Genomic DNA, 5,618 nt, shown 5'->3' on the forward strand with positions numbered 1-5,618 from the left:
TATTGACCAAGAGATACATACAGTTCTGAGATGCCACTGATGTTTCAAAATTAAATGCAGTATTTTATGTGAAGCACATTTTCTATGAAGTATCTTTTTATAAGACAACTGACTCCAGATTTAAAGAATATATTTAGCGTTGACTGTAACTTTCATTTCTCTAGCAGAGAAATATCAAGGGTTTTGTTAAAGAAATGCTTTGAGCTGGCGACATTTTTAACTGAAATGCAGGCTCTGTGAAGGCTTCCAGGGAAGGGTACTTTGCCTGAAGAGTCGTATCAGAAGCTCTGTCCAGCATCTAAACCACAGGCTTATTGCAAAGCCTAATCATTACATGTTTGTAGAAACAGTCTGATGCAAACCAGGTCTATTTGTATTTGTGCCCCTACCTAGTTCAGTTCCTGGCATATATTTAAAATGCCGGATGAAAAAACACACGTGTATGAAAAGTCCCAATCTGCCCTGATCTCAGAGATTAAGTGGGGAAAATTCCTGAAAACTAGAATCAGAAACATTTACTGCTTCATCCAATAACGCATCATTCTGCTGGGGGAGGGCAACCCAAGAGGGGCTCCCAGGAGCTAAACTTTAGACATGACACAAACACCGAGGACCTTTTTTTTGAGAGTTGCATGACTGAAAATTGGACAACTACTGCCAGTCCAGAATGCAACTCCTCACCCTGCTCTAAATTCCAAGTCTTAGCCTGGCCAGCAGCCCTGTCCTAAAAACACCTGTTTCTCTCCAACACAACAACTACAAAGGGAGCCTGGGACAACTGTGTCAGCAATCATAGAATATCTCAAGTTGGAAAGGACCCATAAGGATCATTGAGTCCAACTCGAGGGGTGCCTGGCCTGTAGGTACCTGAACTTCAGTGAAGCAGATCTCACCAAGCACTAGAGAGAGCTTTGTTTGTATCTGCTGCATGCTGAGGGCACCAGCAGAGCAGGCCTCCAAGACTTGCTGCCTTTTGTCACAAAGTACCTCCTGCTGCTGATTTTTCTATCCTGGAGACAGCCCAAGCAGCCCTCAGCCAGCCTTGTCTCGCCGCCCCTGGCAGTCCCACAGCAGGTACTTTTCATGGCATCCTCTGCATATTATTCTATACGGGCACCTCTGAAATCAGTCTGAGTTTTAGATCATACAGAAAAGTAGTTTTACCTACACCTGTCTGAATATTCATTAGTACCTTAGAAAAACTGCAATTTTTAATTTGAAATGTTTCCAGCAATAGTGGTTCTGTATCAGCAACATCTCAGTACTACCAGTTCACAGCTGCAGAGTTTGGGAACAGAAGGTCCCAGGTCAGTAGTGCCTGGCAAATTTATTTTCTGTAGTAACAGACTGAAATGGAAAGCCTGCAGCTAATGCATCAATTCTGCTCTACTGTATGACTATCGTACTGTCTCCTCTAGGTTACTGGAAATACCCACATGACCTGTTTCCCCTTCCAAAGATCAATACCTGCTACAGAAATAAATGCTGTTCTAGATGGAAAGCTGGCATTCAACAGCACTGGATGTCCACTTGCTCTTTGCTGTTTCCAGTAAAGCTTGGACACATACTGAGACAGGATGTTTACAACCATATGATCTGTGCTTTGCATGAAGTGTTGACTTTTCCACAGAAAAATCAGTACTATCTGTTAGCTTACTGGCTCCTAATGACACAATACACCACTTCGGTATCAGTTACGCTCTTTCACGCTTCCCCCCCACTAATAATACAAGCCTGTCTTTTCTAAACCTTACTAATCCAATCACTCATATTTCATGTGGACTGAACTCCATGTTTAAAGGGACACATGCAGAGTGTTTTAAGTAACGTTCTTAAAGACAAGATGAACTGGCTGCTCTAGTCGTTCTGGGCCACCAGCATGCTCAGAGGCGTGGACAGCAAAGGGGGGAGTGGGGCAGGAGAAGACTACTTCCACAGTAACTGGACCTCTGAGAAACAGAATGGCAGCAACTGTTACCTGACCAACTGCTGTGTGAAAAAAAGGGAAAGTTGGGAGATGGGGCTGCATTGAACCTTTGCTGTTGAGTGCACGTCCAGGAGGCACAACACAGGATTCCAGGAACTGTGATCCCAAGTGCCGGCTGAGTATTCCCACAAGGTCAGACCTCTAACTCTGGGCTTAGCTTTTGAGACTTACATGCCTGTACAAACCTGCACCTTGGCTCTATTTATGCAACATCTTTACCAGGTCCCAGGAACTGGAATTGTAACTGGAATCACATCAAGGCACAAGGGAAATATTCAAGAAAGTGGGATGGGTCTTGAGAAGTTAATATATCCATTTATGTTATTTCAGTCAAATAACTGTAACATCACACTGATGTAAATACATTTCAGATTTCACATGTAATGATGTCTAGTCATGCATGTTTTGAAGCTAATGCTTCTAAAATGAGATGTTTTTTCTTGCAAAAGTTAGCCATCACCAATAACTCAGTGTAGTCTGAACTGAGAACAGCATATTATTCTGCTTAGCATTTGCATCAATTTTGTACATGCAAAATTCAGACTCTGCAGATTTGTTGCTGTACATTTTCTCTGAATTAACAGATTGAATGAATCAACATTTGCTCTGGAATCTGTCCAAAGTTATATGGAAATACATATACATAGGAATAAAGATTAGACAGTGATTCCAATTAACTACAGGTGTTGATTCTGTGATTAAGTATGAAAACAGTCTCTTGACATTCTTGTGTAATTTTCACTTGAAGAATCGTAACAACTTTGTCAAACCCAATTTAGAAAAAATACACAGTAAACACTACAAAACTAAGATATAAAAGCCATTTATTCAAAAAAATGTGGTGGTGTCAAATCACATACACAAGCCAATACTGAGCTACAAACACAGACCAAACAGTTCTATAAACAGAAACTGGAGTGTTCATATACCATAGTACCTGAAAAAGACCGTTAATAAAAAGGAGTCCACAAGTATTTCATTTCACTTTTTCTATATGGCTCCTTGCTGAATGTCTTTGCCTAAGTTAGTGTACAATGAGCCAGAGGTAGAGTCCCAAGAAAAGCATCTAATGCCTCAGGGCTCCATTAAAAATCTTTATTCTTCTAAACAAAAGGAAAGCCTAGCCTATAGTTTTCTGTATGACACTGAAGTAAAGCCTCTTTGCTTGAACAGTACAGCATTCCCAAGCGCATTTGGCATTAACCTAGATTGAGACTGTGCGTTGATCTCAGTTCTCCTCCCCTTCAGACTCCGACTCTAGAAGAGAAGTAAAATACTTCATGTAGGTTGCACAAGGACAGTGATGTAAGTAATTCTATAAAAATAACAAGATTCCAAAACTGAAATGAAAATTTTCATCACACCTAGTACTTCCTAGGAAAGGTTGGCAGATTAAACAGAGTAAGCCAGAAAGAAATGTGCCGTTTCAGAAGGTGAACATCTACTCTGCTACCCTCCACTGTGGAGCTCAGGTCTGTCACTAGAAGTTTAACCAGATCACTGTGCATTATTCTGGTCCTCATTTGCAGAGCCATGCAATGTGTATCTGAGCTGAGTTTAACAAAGGATCAGCTTTATTTGCTCACTTTTCTCATCTGTTGCGGGTAGGCTGACCTGCTCTCATCCAGGAAGCTTCCTTTAAACTATTTGCTCTGCAAATATCAATCACCATCATCATCCAGCCTCTATCTAGAAAGGCATATGTGGTGTTACCCTACAGCAGGTATGAAATCTGAACAAACAAATTCTTTTTATCATTTGTACAGCAGAAGATAAAAGTAATTTAGAAGTCCAAGGAGGAGAAGTAGAAGAGTAGAAGTAATTTAGAAGTAGGAACACACATGGTGTTTTTGTCACCTAAAGCTATCATACTATATTTCTGTCCGTGTTCACCTGACAGGAGGGGGCTTGCTGCCAACAAATATAACACATTAGATCAGATTTTTCAGAGCAAACATGTTCTTACAGTAACATTTCATCTCCATTTGTACTGGACTTTGTAATTAAGGACATCTGGCAGAGGGGACATGCAGGAAAGGCTAAAAATAAAGAGCAACAGAAAGGCATACAAGCAGAAGATTAAAAGGGAAAAAAAACCACTTAATTACACCAAGACTGCTTGTCCAGGTGCTCAAGTGTGAAAGGAGCTACCATTTTTATACTGCTACCTGCCCATGTGAATTACTGCTGTCTTATCTGCTCCTTGGAATTACTACATATTCCCTCCAAGTTTCTAAATCCAATTACATTAAATGGATGCAAATGAGCACTAATAATTATTCACTATCTATTACATATGGATTGCTCGTCCCAATTGAGGTGGAATTCCTTTTCCATGCAAAAAAGAGATCTTATTTATTCAGTACAAACCAAAGTATTTTCCTATACAGAACATGAGAAAAGCAAAGTTTGGGACTAAAGAAACGAGCTCCCCTCCCCAGTAAGAGTTTTAAAGCAGTGAACACAGGCCACGTGCCTTAGCCTGACCATTCAGCTAAAAGCACTTTCCACTGCAGCAGCACAGGCGGGCTTACGCCACGTCCGTGGCGCCAGTTCAGGCGGCAGCAGAGGAAAGGCACCGATACAGAAAGCTGTCCAGTTGCACACGCTGACACCAAAGGACTTCACACTGCCAGCAGGGCAGCGGTCCTCCCTGCACAAGCTTAAAGAATTTATCTACAGGCAAGTGCTACCTGGTGACCTAAGGACTTCACAAGGCCAGCACAGACATTAAGCAGCAGCAAGTGGTTTTAGGCTTGGGCATGACTGGAAACAATCTGGCGCAGGCCCACCTGCTGTTTTCTATTCTAACTCTGTATACTTCATATGCCTCGTACAACCAAAATCTGGAAAAACAGATTTGATTTGAGAAGAGACCCCTGTATTTCTTTAAATGAATCCATACCTTCTTCAGCATTTTGCAGCCACTCCACAAATTTCTTCATCTGGTCAAGAAAAACACTTTTGCCTTTAGCAACATGCGCTTCTTTATACCACTTGAGAATAGCTTCTTCACTCAGAACATCAGCTGAAATACAGATCAGTGCTTGTAAAAAACTCAATACATTTTTACGGGTTAAAAGATTTTAAGCATGAGGGAAGAAAGATTTTTTTTCTTAAAGGCAGCATAAAAAAAGTTAATGTGATCGCAGTGGAACAAGCTTTGCATGAACTATATTAGGCTACAGTTACAGAATATCTGATGCATATAAGGGATTCCAGATGCAATAAAATATGTAACCTATTAGGCTTAAAAAAAAGTACTAAATATTGTGCTTCTGTAAAGGATAATTCTCTATTCATCTGCTTTAAATACACCATGGAAAGATGGTTGGATTAAAAAAAAAGAATTTAAAAAAAAAAAAAATCAATCTGCACATTTTAGAAGTCACCGCATTAAGAAATACCATGCCTTTTCTTGCTGTTGGATGGAACTGCACATGGTCCTAGAAATCTGAAGTGATAGATGCCTCCTGATCCAACAGTTAAAAGACAGTCAGTAGGGATTTTTTGCAATAATTTTTCCCTAAAGGTTTTATATTGGTTTTAGCTATTAAGTTTTAAGGCCACTATTCAGACTACCCATTTTAAGGGACCAGCTCAGATATACAGCACAGCTGACATTTTTCTG

The 5,618-nt window shown here is 40.4% G+C and overlaps 1 long non-coding RNA gene across 1 annotated transcript; it reads right to left on the reverse strand.

Annotated features, from left to right (window-relative positions):
- Positions 1–2,794: 2,794 nt before the first annotated feature.
- On the reverse strand, positions 2,795–5,314 carry LOC104524340 (uncharacterized). Its single transcript, XR_728008.1, has 2 exons — positions 4,893–5,314; positions 2,795–3,244 (listed from the first exon to the last, which is right to left on the reverse strand). It is a non-coding gene; the product is annotated as an uncharacterized LOC104524340 (long non-coding RNA).
- Between the last annotated feature and the right edge of the window lie 304 nt (positions 5,315–5,618).

The sequence above is a fragment of the Antrostomus carolinensis genome, unplaced genomic scaffold (assembly GCF_000700745.2).
Source record: "Antrostomus carolinensis isolate BGI_N321 unplaced genomic scaffold, ASM70074v2 scaffold16054, whole genome shotgun sequence".
In the NCBI taxonomy this organism is placed as follows: Eukaryota; Metazoa; Chordata; class Aves; order Caprimulgiformes; family Caprimulgidae; genus Antrostomus; species Antrostomus carolinensis.